We start from the raw sequence: 16,849 nt of genomic DNA on the forward strand, positions 1-16,849 counted from the left end.
TATGGGAGGGGGTTATGGCGGTATGTATGGAGTGCAGTGTTAGGTGTGTGTTAAAATGAGGCATGTGTCACAGGATTGTCGCAGTCGACCACAGTATTTTATCGCAGGTCCCCTTGTTTCCCGATGTATTGTCAGAAAAAACAGGAAGAATAAAAGGCACATACCACTGCATTAGAACACCTAAGGGAAAAGTGGTTCATCTAAAACCGTATAGACTCCTGGAAGCCCGTAAACAGATAGTTGGGAAAGTAAATAAAATGTTGAAAGCAAATATTATTGAGCCTTCTTCGAGCCCCTGGTCCTCCCCTATCGTATTGGCCATGCTACCTGACTATTCCTGGAGGTTTTGCATCGATTTTCATCAAGTTAATGCAATTTCCAACTTCAATGCCTATCCCATGCCACGCATCGATGACCTAATTGATGAACTCAGAACTGCCACCTTTCTATCCACCCTAGACTTAACCAAAGGGTACTGGCAAGTCCCAGTATATGAGCCTGATACGGAAAAGACGGCGGCCCTCATTACAATCCCGGCGCTAAACTATGGTTGGTGCCGGTGTTGTAACGAGTCCGCCATGGTGGAATGGGGAAATACCGCGGTATTTCCCCATTTCACCATGGCCCTTCCCCATTCCCATTTTTGCCCCATAGGGCTCAATGGGACTGGGGAAGGCGCTAAGTACGGTACTGCAAATTGTGGTACCGTAATTAGCACCGAGGTCCCTTTGCGGCACCCTACTTTAACGGCTGCTAAAACCAGCCATTAAGGTCGGGTCCCGCAAAGGGACCTCGTAATCAGGCGTTAAGGGTTTAACGGCGCCGACACCTTTTACGGCGCCGTTAAACCATTAACGCTAGGGTCGTAATGACCCCCAGCGTTTTCAACACCGGGCTCTAGGACTGTTTCAATTCAAAGTCCTCTCTTTTGGCTTATACTGCGCGCCAGCCACTTTCCAATGTCCCATGGATAAAATATGCAACCCTATTTGCATTTCTGTGGAGCTTATATTGACGATATCGTTATTTATAGTAAAACCCGGGAGGATCATCTTTTCCATCTTTATACTATAATTAAAGTCCTCAGAGTAGCCAGCCGAACTGCTAATCCATCCAAACGCAGACTAGCCCAATCAGCCGTGAAATACATTGGCTTCTTTGTAGGCAGTGGGAATGTACAGCCACAACATGAGAAAGTGAAAGCTCTCCTAGATACACCTACACCTAAAACTAAAAGAGATCTCAGAGCCTTCCTAAGGTTAATAGGATATTACCGTAGGTTTATCCCAAACATTTTGGACAAAACAGCTAGGCTGACAGATAAACTAAAAAATGCTGAACCCCAGAAACTCCATTGGACTGACGCGGATGTTATATGTTATAACACCTTGAAGCAAACCTTGTGCCAGAATCCGATCCTGAAGGTAGTAGAGTTCTCTAAAGATTTCATATTGCAAACGGACGGCTCCGTTACAGGGTTAGGAGCAGTGCTATCACAAGTTTGCAATGGACTAGAACATTCCATCTTATTTACAAGTCGTAAACCATTCCCATGAGAAACATATTACTCCGAGCTGGAATTAGAGGCCCTGGCCATCAAGTGGGCCAATATCCATCTTAGATACTACCTCTTAGGAAGAAAGTTCACGCTCGTCACAGACCGTTCTCCCCTAGTTTGGATTAGCCAAATAAAGGACTCCAACCCTCATGTCATGCAATGGTTCTTAGACCTGCAACCCTACTGTTTCACTGTGGAACACCGTAAAGGTAAAGACCAGCGGAATGTAGATTTCCTTTACTGATTCCCCTGTGAAACAGATGCGGCTACATTGCATGGAGGAAGGGCATGTCAGAAACCTGAAGGTGTCTCACTCGCTAGTCCCCGTGGATCATCCAGGTGGCCAGGACACAGCCATCGCTATTGGGTCCAGTTCCTGGGTGTGGACCATTGCGGGAGGATCACCTGGGTGAGGGGTCTTCTGGGAGTGGAAGTGGGACACCAAAGGGTGAGACGCAGTACCCCCTTCCTTATGACACCTTTTCCCCATCCTATCCCATAGGATAACTAGAAACTCAACCCCCCTTTCTTGACATGAACACTTTCTCACAGACCTATTCCATGAACGATGACTGACTAACACCGGAGCTGTATACCGGACATGTCCCAACACAAGGATCAGGCAGAGTCAGGCAACTGCCGACAATTACACACACCTGACTTCCCTTCCCTTTCCCCATAGGAATAAAAGGTAGAGCACGAATAGCACACTCTGAGCAAGGCCAAACGCATGAGGAAGCAGCTATTCCAGGACTACAGTTCAAACGGAGGAGAAAGGTGGCGAGACCTGAAAGGACGACGAGGAGGGAATTGCCCTTGCCGTTTTCAACACAGACCCGTGGAGCCTCTGAGAAGGGAAACATAAGACTGGGAATGGCAGTTGGTGAATGGTGCGAAGGATTTCAGCGGTACATGGAACACTCCCGCACTGATGGCCAGGGCGGGGAGAAGCGGTTGCTATCGTGGTACCGTCTTTGACTCCAGAGGCAGGAGACGCCAACAGAGTTTGGCATGCCGGTGAGTTGAAAAGAGCTGGTGATAGATCAGACTGTGTTGGGCTCAAGGTTGTGAAGAGCAACATTGTATGAAGAAAGAAGACTAAAAGCACAAAGGTCTTTTGTAAGCAAAATAGATATCAGTTTGAGTGGTTGGGCGCCACCTGGGCACTCAATGGAAGGACTCTGACTGATGCCCTGCTCCTGAACAAGGAGAATGTGTTGAACTGAGAAATCGAAGTGGTTATACGATGGTCAAGCCAACCCCTTGTACAGTCAAATGTCTTCAGTTGTTGTTGAAACTACAAGCACCAAGAGGCCCTAGGTGGGCCGGCGTGAGGTGTCGGGGTGGTCATACAGGGGTCAAACCAAACCCTTCGTACAATCGAAAGTCCTTGGCACGTTGCAGAATTCTTTGGCACCTTTTTGGAGGCAATTGTGAACCCGACTGAGGGATGTCCACAGTGAGTGGTTGGTCTCAGACCGATTGAGGGAGGCTAATATTGACAGAAGGATTGGAGCACGGATGATGGGGATCCATGGGTGAAGGGTAATCACCCGACGTGAAGATAAATAGAAGGAATATTTGTTTTGTCCAGCACCTAGATGCCTTGGGGCCATAGTTCCCGCTTTATAAATTGTATAATAATAATAATAATTCTTGTTTATGATAAATCAGACCCTCTGAAGCAAGAGACTTTGCATGAAAGAGACTTGGACACAGAAGGTCCTGATATTGAGAAAAGCAACTATAACCTCATGCTGGAGAAGCCCAGGAGTGTGCTGTGCTCAAGAGTCCCGCCTTGTCCTGTGCTAAAAATGTAGTGAAGGAAGACCCCAGCCATAACATTCAGAATTATCATTTTGTGAATACTTCTTTCTTTTCTTGTGAACATTATCCTACACTCTTTTGTAGCACAGCGGTAAGGATTGGCAATAGTTTTTTTTAGTATAGGCCCTGTTTATTTGACTAGACTTCACTAGGACTGTATTATTATTATTTGATGGTCGTAGCTTGCTCCAATCTTAGATTTAGGTTTAGATTAGGTGTTTATCTCACCAATTTAACAGTTTAAAAACACCCTTGAACTGTGATCACTTGTGTTTGTCTTACTTTGATACCATGCCGAAGAAATAGACAACTTTGAATAGATTCCTCCAGAGCTCTCTAATCAACAACAAGAAGATCTAAAAGATGTAGTCACATCGTTTCCCGATGTATTCTCAGAAAAACCAGAAAGAGTAAAAGGCATCTATCACTATATTAGAACACCTAAACAAAAAGTTGTTCATCTAAAACCATATGGAGTCCCGAAAGCCCGTAAACAGATAGTGGTCATCGTATTGGTCACCAAACCTGACTATTCCTGAAGTTTTTGTATAGATTTCCACCAGGTTAATGCTATTTCCGACTTTAATGCATATCCCACGCCACGCATCGATGAGCTAATTGATAAACTCGGAAACGCCACCTTTCTATCCACCGTAGACTTAACCAAAGGGTACTGGCAGGTCCGAGTATATGGGCCTGATAAGGAAAAAACAGCTTTCTTAACACCCCTAGGACCATTTCAGTTCAAAGTCTTCTCTTTTAGGTTACACTGTGCTCCAGCCACTTTCCAACACCTCATAGATAATATATTGCAACCCTACTCCAATTGCTGTGGAGCCTATAATAACGATATCATAATTTATAGTAAAACCTGGGAAGACCACCTTTTCCGTCTTTTTTACTATCATGAGAGTCCTCAGAGAAGCTGGTCTCACTGCTAATCCATCCAAATGCAGACTGGCCCAGTCAGCCGTGAAATACCTCAGCTTCTTTGTAGGGAATGGTAATGTGCCACCTCAACACGATAAAGTGAGAGCCGTCTTAGATACCCCTACACCTAAAACTAAAAGTGACCTCAAAGCCTTTCTAGGGTTAATAGAAAGAGAAAGGTTAAACCTTAGGTTTATCCCAAACTTTTCGGCCAAAACTGCTAGGCTGACAGATAAACTTAACGCTGAACGCCAAAAACTTAATTGGAATTATGAGGATGATATATGTTACAACACCTTGAAACAAACCTTGTGACAGAACCCAATTCTAAAGGTAGTGGATTTCTCAAAGGAATTTGTATTGCAAACGGACGCCTCCCTTACAGGGTTAGGAGCAGTCCTATCACAAGTCTGTGATGGATTAGACATTCCCATCTTGTTCCCGAGTCGCCAACTTTTCACACGTGAAAAAAAAAATACTCTGTGCTTTGAATTAGAGGCTTTTGCCATCAAGTGGGCCATTATCCACCTCGGATACTACCTTTTGGGAAGAAAGTTCACACTTGTCACTGACCATTCTCCACTGGTGTGATTAGCCAACGAAAAGACTCCAACCCTCGTGTCATGCGATGATTCCTAGACCTGCAGCCCTATTGTTTCACTGTAGAACACCTAAAAGGTAAAGACCAAGGGAATGTAGATTTCCTTTCCCTGTTTCCTTGTGAAACAGATGCGGCTACATCGAATGGAGGAAGGGTATTTGAGAAACCTGAAGGTGTCTCACCCGCTAGTCCCTGGGGATCTGTCATCCAGGTGGCCTGGACATGACCATCGCTATTGGATCCAGTTCCTGGGGGTGGACCAGTGCAGCAGGATCACTTGGATGGTGGGGTCTTCGGAGAGTGGAAGGAAGTGGGACACCTAAGGGTGAGACACGGTATCCCCTTCCTTATGGCACCTTTTCCCCATCTTAGCAGGTAGTATATCTAGAAACTCACCCTGCCCTTTTCCGACATAAACACCTGCTCATGGATAGTGAGCGACAACAGACTAACACCAGAGCCTTGGGAGGATAGCTCAGCGGCAACGTGCTCACTTTGGAAGCAAGACGACACGGAGCAACACAGGTTCGATCCCCAGGTCCGCGCTTAGAAACCTCTGGGTATTAAGCGCGTTATAAATAACCTATCATATCATATCATATCACAAGGGTCAAGCAGAGTCAGGCAATTACTGATAACTAGTTAGTCTTCATGACCATCAGTCTGGCTTTAGAGCTGCCAGAAGCATGGAAACTGCTCTCCTGAACATCCATGAAGACCTGCTCTCCAACCTTGACTCTAACACCCCTTGCGTCCTCATCTTTCTTGATCTCTCTACTGCCTTTGACACTGTCAACCATGCTATCCTGTTCAACCGTCTCCGTGATAACCTGGGTATCACTGGTCAGGCTCTGGCTTGGCTGATATCTTTCCTCTCTGACCGACTCTCCCAGGTCCAACTTGGGTCCTTCCTCTCCGCTATCTTTTTCTCTACCTGTGGTGTCCCCCAGGGGTCTTACCTCTTTCCCTGGCTGTTCAACCAGTATCTGGCACTCCTTGCCCACCGCATCGCCGCTCTCTGCCCCAACTTTCAGTGCTAGGCGGATGACACCCAGCTCCTTTTTAGGCTACCCTCGGCCTCCTCCTCTCCCTCCCTTATCTCTGACGGTCTGTCTGCTATCCAGGAGTGGTGTGCCGCCAATGACCTCTGCCTTAATGCCAGTAAGACTGAGATTCTCCTCATCAGCACACCTGCTCCCTCCTTCCCTGTAGCTCTCTGGCTGACCTCTCTTGGCCCTCTTCCTGCTCCCACCTGCAAGGCTAAAAACCTTGGGTTAATCTTTGACTCTACTCTCTCCTTCTCCCCTCACATCGCTGACATCTCTAAGAAGTCACACTACCAGCTGCACCTCCTGAGAGGTATTCTTCCTTTCCTCTCCTTCCCCCAGAAGCTCACTGTCTCCAGAGCTCTGGTTCTCTCTAGGCTGGACTATTGCAACAGCCTCTTTCTAAATCTGCCTGCTTCTACTCTCCGCCCTCTGCAACTTAACCAAAACAGGACTGCGAGACTTGTCCTTGGCCTCAAGCCCAGGGATCGTATCTCTCCAGGACTGAAATCTCTGCACTGGCTCCCAGTGGCTGCGAGGATTCAGTTCAACACCCTCTGCATCGTCCACAAGGCCTTCTGGGGCTTGGGACCTCAATACCTTCAGCTCTCTCTTCCTAAATACCTTCCTTCTCTAGCTCTTTGCTCATCCGCCTCCAACTCCCTCAGGGTCAGTCGCTTCTCCAAGCAACAAGTTGGTGGTAGATCTTTTTCCTCGGCTGGTGCCTCCCTCTGGAACAGCCTCCCTGTCTCCCTTAAACTTGAGGAGAACCATCTCCGGTTCCAGAAGCACCTCCAAACCTTTCTCTTTGCTTCTGCTTTTTCTCCTCCTCTCTTCTGCGACCCCCTAACTGGAACTAGAACTGCACTCGCTACCTTGACACCATCTGATCTCGGCACCACCTGCACTGCCCACCTGGCAACCCCCACACTTGGTGACTGTTTCTGTATCCCTACAGTCCCCCTCCCAGACCTTGACACCTGTTGTCTGCACTTATCCATGCACTTGCCACAGTACTTATTGTTATTATCTTTGCCATGTACTGCACTGTCCCTGCCCCCTTCCCACGCACTTGCGCAATCTGAATGACACCTGGGCTAGTAGGATTGTTGTCCGTCCTCCCTTTGTTCCCCTCCCTTGCCTCGTCGCGCCTTGAAACACTTGTGTACAGGCGCGTTATAAATGCCATATCATATCATAACTACACACACCTGACTCCCATTACTCTTCCCCACATGGATAAAAGGCTGAGCATGAAAGCACACTCTGAGCATGGCCCAACGCACAAGGAAGCAGCTATCCTGAGACAGCAGTTCAAACCGAGGAGAAAGGCGGTGAGATCTGAGAGGACGACAAGGAGGGAATTACCCTTTCCCTTTTCAACCCAGAAGCGTGACTTTCAAGAAGCCTCAAGGAAAAGAAACATAAGACTGGGAATTGGAGCTGATGAATGGTGTAGCGTGTGTCAACGGTACACAGGGCCCACCCCGCAGGGCAGGGAGAAGCAATTGCCACTGTGGTACCGTCCTTGACTTCGACAGCACAGCAACGCCAACGAGTGCAGCACAGCCGGTGAGTTGGAGAAACTGATAGCAGACCAGACTGTGTTATGCTCAAGGTTGCAGGCATCAACATTGTATGAAGAAAGAGAACTTGAATATAATTGAACTTTGTGAAACTAAGATTGGTACCAGATACAGAGTGGTCCGGCGCCACGTGGGTGCTCACTCGAAGGTCTCTGTTTGGTGCCCCCCAATCTCCCTTTTGTGCAGAGAAGAATTGTTAAACTATAAAATCAAAGTGGTCCTACAGCGGGTCGCGTTGAATCCCGTGCACACTCGAAAGTCTTTGATTGTCCGTAAACTGAAGTTGGTCTGAGCCCGGCTGCGGGGGACTAATTGTAGAGAAGTTGGTCTGAGCCCGGAAGAGGGGGACTAATTATAAAGAAGGGGTCTGAGCCCGGAAGAGGGGAATCCTGGGTGAACAACACCTGCAAAGATTGTTGTAGCAAATGTGAACCCAACTGAGGGATGTCTACAAATTGAAATTGGTCTGAACCCCACTGAGGGAGGCTAACAGTGAGAGAAGGATCGGAGCCCGGCTGAGGGGGATCCTGGGTGAAGAGTAAATCACCCTATGTGAATATTGAGAAAGGAACTTTTATTTATTGTTTATGGGACATCAGGACTTCTGAGTCAAAAGACTTTGCACTCAAGAGACTTGGGCACAGAAGGCCCTGATGTTGGTGAAAAGGACTGTGACCTCGTGCCGGAGGAGCCCTGGAGTGTGGGAAGGAGGCCCTGGCCTACACATCCTGACCTATCTTGTGAACACTTCTTTTTTTTTTTTTTTTTTTTTTTTTTTTTTCCAAACTTTATTTATATTTTACAATAACCGGTAGGCATGGCTCCAACAGGGAGCTGCTGAATGCAATATCCCACAACAATTCCCCCACCCCACCGCCCCCCATCCCCCGTATCCACAGTATCTTTGAGAGTTTCTACTCATTGCCTTAGTCGCATGGACGTTTTCTCTCCTTGTCTTCCCGCTCCTCCCTCTTACGGACCTGAGTTCTGGGTGTTTGGATTATCAGGGTCCGAAGTAACAGATTTGTTCATCAGGTAGGTGATATATGGTCCCCAGATATCAGGAGGGCGTGCGTGTAAAGGTAGTGTACGAATAAATTCAGTGTCCATATCTTGGCAATAAGTTATATCCTTTTCCCAGTCTGCTACCCTAGGGAGTGGGCCCCTGCCCCACGACATGGCTATTCTCCTTCGTGCTAGCACCGTGAGGAGTGCCGCCAGCTTGCGTGACGATGGCTGCAGATGTCTTGTGAGGCCAAGAAGCGGGCCCAGCGGCAGGGGGGTCATCTGCTCTCCTATAATCTCGGATGTTGTTTGTATAACGGTGGACCAGAATTGCTGGATACCGGGGCAGACCCATGCCAGATGAAGAAAGTCGGCGTTGGGACAAACGCATCTCTCACACTGGGCCGACGCCTCTGGGTGGTGCCTGTGTTTTTTGGCGGGTGTGTAATATGTTTGGTGTACAAAATTGAAATGGATCAGTTTGTAGCGAGAATTTAGCGCCACTTTTTGAGTTTGTCGCAGAATGTAGGCCCAGTCTTCCTCACTGATTGGTTCCTGCAAAACCGATTCCCACCTGTGTTGCACTTTAGGTAGGAGCTTCCTCGTGTCACTCACCAGGGTTTTGTACAGAGTTGACACCAGTCTGCCCTCTCCCTGTGCTAATATTGTGTTATGTAGCAGCTCCCACGTGGGGGGTTGTTTAGGGAATGAGGGGAATAGCTCCTGCAGGGCGTGACGGAGTCTGAAATAGAGAAAGACGTCCAAGGATGTGTTCCCTCCCTTGTCCTTGGCCATTTGGGTGGTCAGAAAGGTGCCCTCTGGGAAGAGGTCTCCTAGCGTTTTTACTCCTATTTTGTCTACCCATAGCAGGAATACCTTTTCGTTCGTGAGAGGGATACCGGGGATAAATTTTATAGGTAGTATGGGGGAGAATCGTACAGCCACTCCACACGCACTGGCGATCTTCTTCCATATCGCATATGTAGACAGGACCGTGTTCAGTGTCTTATGCGGCACAGGGATGTGGCTGATTATGACTCCGGATAGTAAATCGGGGGAGGCCAGGGCTCTTTCCACTTGCACATGTGGTCTTACATAGTGGATTGAGTACCAGTGGCTCAGGAATTGAGCCTGAGCCGCCCAGTAATATTTCTCTATATCTGGGAGCGCCAGACCTCCCTTCGCTATAGGTAAAGTGAGTGTGTCGTAAGCCACCCGAGCCGGTTTCCCCGCCCATATTAACTCTAGGATCGTGCTCTTGATCTTTGACAGAAAGGACTTGGGGAGAAGTAGCGGGATATTTGTGAAGAGATATAAGAGTTTGGGGAGAATAACCATTTTCGTCAGTGAGGTCCTGCCCCACAGCGTCAATGGGAGTGATTTCCATCTCTGAATACGTTCAAGTAATAGCTGCAGTGCGGTTCCGTAATTATCTCTAAATATCTCGTGATGGTTACGTGACATCTTGATCCCCAAGTAGCGCACTTTCGAGGTTTCCCATTGGAACCCATGGTCGTCGGCGAACTCTGAGGTGCACGGAGTCAGGGGGAATACTATCGATTTGGAGTGGTTGGTTTTGAGCCCTGACATTAACCCGAATTTTATCACCTCTCGCATTACGGGGTTGAGGTTGACTTGGGGGTCGCTGATGAACAGCATGACATCGTCCGCGTATAGGGAGACGATTAGCCTGTGAGGACCCAGTTTTAACCCTCGCTCTAACTGCTCGGCCCGTAGCCTCGAGGCTAGGGGTTCCATCACCAGGGCGAAGATAAGGGCCGAAAGAGGGCAACCCTGTCTCGTCCCGCGTTCCAATGTGATCCCCGATGATTTAGTGTTCCCGAGTGTGATGTACGAGCGTGGATTATTGTAAAGCAGAGCTACTAGCTTCAGGAAGAAGTTGCCCAGACCCATCTGCTTCAGTGTCGCGAACATGAAAGGCCACTCTACAGAGTCAAACGCCTTCTCGGCGTCCAGCAGTACTGCTATCGCCTGCTGTGTCGAGTCTAGGGCCTCGATGACGCCAAACAGCCTCCTTATGCCGAACGTTGTGCTACGCCCCGGGATGAACCCGGCCTGGTCACCCAGCACTAGTGCTGGCATCAGAGGGAGCAGTCTGGCCGCCAGGATTTTGGCCAGGATTTTGTTGTCCAGGTTGATCAGAGAGATCGGTCTATACGAGGCGCAGCTCTCTGTAGGTTTTCCGGGTTTATGCAGCATCATCACGTTGGCTTCACGCGTCGTGGGGGGAAGTGCTCCTCGACCCACCGCCTCTTCGTAGACCTGCAAGAGGAGGGGGGCCACTATGTCCATGTGCGCCTTGTAGAACTCGCCGTTGAGCCCATCGGGGCCGGGTGCTTTGATATTAGGTAGGGATTTGATTGCCATCCGGATTTCTTCCAGTGAGATGGGCGCGTTCAGGGGTTCGCGCAAGTCTTGGCTTACCCAATACAGTTCTGTGTCATTCAGGTATTCTTGTATCGCTTCGGGGTCTGATGTTCCTTTTGAGCTGTACAGGTCTTGATAGAATTCCCGGAAGGTGTTGGAGATCCCCTCCTCCGTGTAGACTATCTGTCCTTGCGCATCTGTGACATATTCAATATGAGGTGGGACTCTGTCTATCGATAGTAGTCGGGCCAGCAGTGCACCTGGTTTTTTGCCCCTCACCGTACTGCCTGATCTGCTGTCTACGACCCATGAACTTCAGTTCGCGGTCCGCTGTCTCCTTAAATTTCAAGAGTTCTTGCTTAAGCTTGGCTTGCGTGCATCTTGTGAACACTTCTTTCTTTTTGTGAACATTATCCCACACTATTTTGTAGCAAGCAGTAAAGATTGTCAATATTTTTTTTTAGTATAGGCCCTTTTATTTTGACTAGACTCCACAAGGACAGTATTATTTTTTGATGGTCGTAGCTTGCTCCCGTCTTAGATTTAGGTTTAGATTAGGCATTTATCTCACCTATTTTGCAGTTGAATAAATCCCCTAAACTGTGATCAATTGTGTCTGTCTTACTTTGATGTCATGCCTTCCTTACACTTCTTCCGCTTGCATTCTTTGTAACCTACGTTCTTTCAATCTCCGTGTTTCTATTTCTTCACGTTTCTTCTCCTCTTTTCTCTTTCTGTTCTTCATACCTTCTTCGTTCTTCATTTCGCTGCCTCTCTTTTTCCTTTTCCTCTTTGTATACCTTTTCTCGTTCCTTTTCCTTCTTTTCCCATTCCTCTCTTTCTTCTACACCATCAATACCCTTTCAGTAGTAGCTGCCCTCCTACACACTCTTTCTATACTTTTGTCACTTTGCTAGCACTGTCTTTCTCTCCTTTTTGTCTCTTGGCTTCTTCTTCTATCTCTGTCTGTCTCTTCTTTCATCACGCTCTTTAAGTTCATTGTGTGCGGACATATATTTACATTCTTTAATCGTGCTTTCTTCTATATTATCTTTGCTACAATAAGTAAGGAGCACGTATATCAGATTAACATACCACACCGCTGCTTTTAACTCCTTTAGAGGATAAAATCCCTGTTTGTCCTCAGTTGAACTATTGTTTTCAGCAGGAGAAAGAGGACCAGAGGGCGTTACGCCCTCCCCATCATGCTGATTAAGCATCCACTCCTTCTTGGCGGGTCTTCTTTCTCGTTCTGATACATTTTCCATATCTCTAAAATTGCTAACCTTTTTTGCAACTTCTTCCATGCAAGTATGTTGTCATGTGTTGAAATACTGTTCTCGATATCAAACCTTCTTGAGGACAAGGCATGAACATTTTGTCAACCATGCCTTTTACCCACTCGGCATAGTATTTCCTAATCTTAGATGTGTATCTCCGTATTATTTTGCACAAGTGTAGAAGGGGAGTATCCCCCATAATGACAAGTCGTTTTTAACTGTCAATACTTACCGGTTCTTTTATTCTGTTATTACTTTAATTTACACCACAACAATCAATTCAAGCTTTTACGTTTATGGTTCTATCGATTCTTACTATCCTGCTTTTATTATTGACAATCTAAGAAACATATTTTTAATCTATTTTTTTTTTCTCGACTGCTATTCTGTTTTGATTGGCACCAATCGCTTATTTTTAGGGTCTAATAATCAGTCAAATTATTAGTATTGTTCTATAGTTTCAACCTACAACCTATATTATCACATCTAATACAAAACATGTCAACATTTCACACTAATATTTTCACAATCCCAAACAAATGTGCACAACCATTTCTACGATCATCTTCCTTACTGTCTCAATAAAAGTATCTCATCTCTATTTTACTACATTTTGGAGTGTATCACGCATTCTTCTTTGGCCTAGCCGCAGGAATCCCTTACAAAATACTCCAGAGTGTGATGCGGTCCCTTCTATCTCCTTGAGAATAGGAAACAAGGTATCTGTCATATCAAGGTATCTGTCAAGGTATCTGTCAAGGTACCCCTAGGCATCCGGATCGAATCCATCAGCCCCAGGAGCAGGCATCCAGATACTCATTAAAACCCCAACAGCTGGGGGCTGTTTGGATTCAGTCCTGGCGCCTTATGCACCAGGCTCATCATAGAAATCAGTCCTGGTGCCATAGGCGCCAGGCTCATAGACTTTACTTACCTTATGCAGACCATGCTGCAAATGAGTCCAAGCCAACGTGAGGCCTGGATGGGACTATTTTATTACAGGGACTATTTTTTACTCGGGTGTGGTTCTGGGGAACTTCTTACCTGGGACTACTTTTGCAGGTTATTTAAACCACGCCCGAACAGCAGCTCATGCTTCGTGTTATTCTGCATCCAGCAGCGTAACGCTCACCATGTCTGCAAGTCAGCATCTAGTCTTCTGCCACGCCCGCCTCGAATCCGGAGCTCCTAGACAAAAGGAAAAGAAAGGAGAAGGGGTTAGATCACGGACATTATTTGATTCTTTACCCGATTCCGGACCCAGCACATCTCCGAGCCTGGAAAGGACATTATTTCAGCATGCGTCGCTTCACCAGCAGCAGCGCCGCATTATACTCACCAGTCCACCGCATCTTTCAACTCGGCGCTGCCTCCATCATTTTCTTCGTCGAAACCCAGCACCTGGGGGGGAAAACAAAAGGAATAACAAGGTGAGCCGAGAAAACCGACAAAGACAATCTCTTTGCCACCATAGGCTTACCTGCTTTACCACCGGAGGTATTATCCTGTAATTCGTTGCATCTTTCTATGCCGCACCTATAAAGGGAGAGAAAACAGCAAGTTAAACTCATGCAACTTTTACCGGACAGTGTTTGGTAATACAGACTCTTACCTGAACACCATCAGCTGCCTCCAGGCAATATTCTTTTGGACCCAGCTGCAACCTAACGAGGGAATGGAACAAGAGTGAACATCAGACATATTGAACTCTTTGAACTTTATAGACACTGGAGTCAATATTCTTCCGAAACTCCTCCAGTACCTTCAAACCAGTGAAGTAACTGGTATCTACGCGCTCCTGCATGCCATGCAGGATGGAGAGCTCATCATTTAAAAACATAAGGTGAGGTTACCAAGAGGGGATATCGAAGGTGATTAGTGGGGAGAACGAGAACAGTTGGGGGGGGGGGCATCACTAAAGTCCACGGGTGGCTAAATCCCTTTCTCCACTTGCAGGAGAATACTTCTACGAGTCCAGCAGACAAGATTAGGCGGGCCAGTCCAGAATGTCATCTCTTCACTACGCATCACGTTGGTGGAGACCGCAGCTGCCGGGTCTGATTAACGCCCCTGTGGGTACCAGGTGAGCGTAACAGTATCTCTCCTTAACCAAATCCTGTTACGTTTCCCACTATATATACACATGCAATACGATCCCTCCCCTTTTATGTGCCACTTTTGATGCTTCTACTTACGTTTGTTGTTCAGTTTGAGCCCTGCAGTATCGACTCTTCCCCAATCGACCATTTCGCCTTTGGTCTGTGGGGCGCCCGTGGGGTCCGGCCAGGAATTTCTTTAAAGAGGCTCCTGTCGATCGTCTCGTCTTACACGTGTTTTTCTCTGCTCTCCACAGGAAACTCTGCAGTCTTCCGGCTGATGTTGGAAGACATCAAGAATCCGATAGTCTGGATCCTGAACCATTTGCACTGCTACCAAACTGCAGTAGCACCTAGAATGTTCCAAGCGCTGGGTGGGGTTACCACAATAACTAATCTCAGGCCCAAATAACCAGACAGACTCAAAGAATATGGCAAAATATGACTTTATTATCAGTTCAATAAAGTAGGGAAACCTGGTGAGCATAACAAATCGCAGCTCACACACTCTCATCGCATTTCAATTACACAAAACTCTGTATACCTCGATGTACGTAAGCTATGACCCCATCCTACATGTCAAACAGTAAAAACCTATTGAGCGGAGGGATTGGTTAAGGCAACACATATATCTATAGTCTGCATAGGTGTTAGTAACATCGCTGTTTGCCCCATATCAAGTAGGCACACCTTGAACTACTATCTCTAACTACGTATAATAAAGATTATGTCATGATGCCTACCTCCAAGGAGCCAGGTCCGACCCAGCAACCCCAGAGGCAGGCATCATTCCCCCCAGGGAAGTGCCAGCGGGCCCACGCTGGGGCCCTTTGGACACAGTCCTGGCGCATTAGACGCCAGGCTCATAAAGCTAGACATGTGTTCAAGTGTTTTAATGTGCACTTACCTGATGCAGACCATGCTGCTACATCCAGGCCCTCTTGAGGCCTGAATGGAACTACTTTACCTGTGTGACTACTTTCCACCTGGGTGTGGTCGGGGAAGGATACATACCTGATCGGTGGAAGGATACATACCTGGAACTTCTTCCAAAGCTATTTAAACCACGCCCGATCAGCAACTCACGCTTCGCGTTGTTCTGCTCCTCGCAGCTGGACGCTCACCGTGTCAGCTCCTGCATCTGGACCTCAGCCACGCCTGTCAGCATCCTGGGTCGCCTGCAAAGGGAGATAAGAGAGAATTGGAGAGAAAGAAGACCTTACCTGCTAAAGCTGCATCACGGAGACATCACACCGACGATCCTGAAAGGGAAGACATCATTTTAAAAGCATTTCGCTTCGATCGCTGCAGCGCTGCATTTCACTCACCTTTCCTGGGCGCCTCCATCTTCAGCAGCGATCATCCGGATCCGCGCCCACTTCCCAGAGCCTCGAGAGAAAAGACAAGAAAACAAGGTGAGAGAAGGAAGGGAAATAGGAAAAGCTCAGTTTCCTTCTAAGGCTTACCTGTTGGGTCATTCCCATTTCATTTCGGGTCCTGCTGCTTCCTGGCATTCCGGACCCCGGCCCCAATGGAGAAAAAAGACAAAGACATTGAATGAGCGAATGCAAAGACATTACCTGAACGCTCATCCAGAACTTACCTGTTATTTACTGGAACTGCACGTTTCACTTCGGGTCGGCGCCATATCTCGGGCATTCCGAACCCCGGCCCCTAAGGCAGTGGTCTTCAAACTTTTTTGGCCAGGGCCCCCCTGAGCAAAATTTGGGCAGGTCGGGACCCCCCAGAAATGCCAAATGGACAGTATATATTGCGCGCCGTCACCTGCTCCCATCAAAGTCGCTGGGCTCCCTCATCCCACTCCTACCCAGTCGCTGGTCTCTCCCCACCCCATCACACACCCAGGGCTCTCCCCACTCTGCTCCCATCACTATCCCATGGTTCCCGCCCATTGTGCTCCCACCATAGTCCCTCGGTTCCCCCATCCCGTTCCCAACACAGTCTGAGGGCCAGTGGCGGCTGGTGAATCTTTTTTAAGTGGAGGGGCATTAAGGGGAGGTTCGGGGGGGTTTCCCCCTGTGAATTTTTTTTTAAATAATAGGTTAAAATGTTGCATTGTAGAGCATACTTTTAACAAAAAATGGGTAAATAGCCAAACAGTTTGCAATTGTTGCTGGGAGTCCAGGGGGCAGGCATTGATATTTTATTTCTATCGCGCTCGTACACAAGTGTTTCAGAGCGTGACAAGGCAAGGGAGGGGAACAGAGGAGAATAAAACAGCGATCTTACTAGGCCCAGTGACATTGAGAACGCGCAAGTGTGAGGGGAAAAGTGCATGGAAGTGGGGAGAAGTGGAAAGTGCGAAGCAGAGGAGAAACAGATAAATAACAATAAATAAATAATAAAGGCAACAAACAGTGGTAGTGCAGCCAGCAATTTGCAAGTGCTACGTTTAAGGCAGCAGACAGGGTAGGTCTGATAAGTGCAGGAAGAAAGATGGTTCTCCTCAAGTTTTAGAGTGGCAGGGCGCTGTTCCAGAGGGAGGCCCCAGCCGAAGACGGAGATCTACCC

Source organism: Ambystoma mexicanum, chromosome 4q, assembly GCF_040938575.1.
Source record: "Ambystoma mexicanum isolate Mex_15411 chromosome 4q, UKY_AmexF1_1, whole genome shotgun sequence".
Taxonomy (NCBI): Eukaryota; Metazoa; Chordata; class Amphibia; order Caudata; family Ambystomatidae; genus Ambystoma; species Ambystoma mexicanum.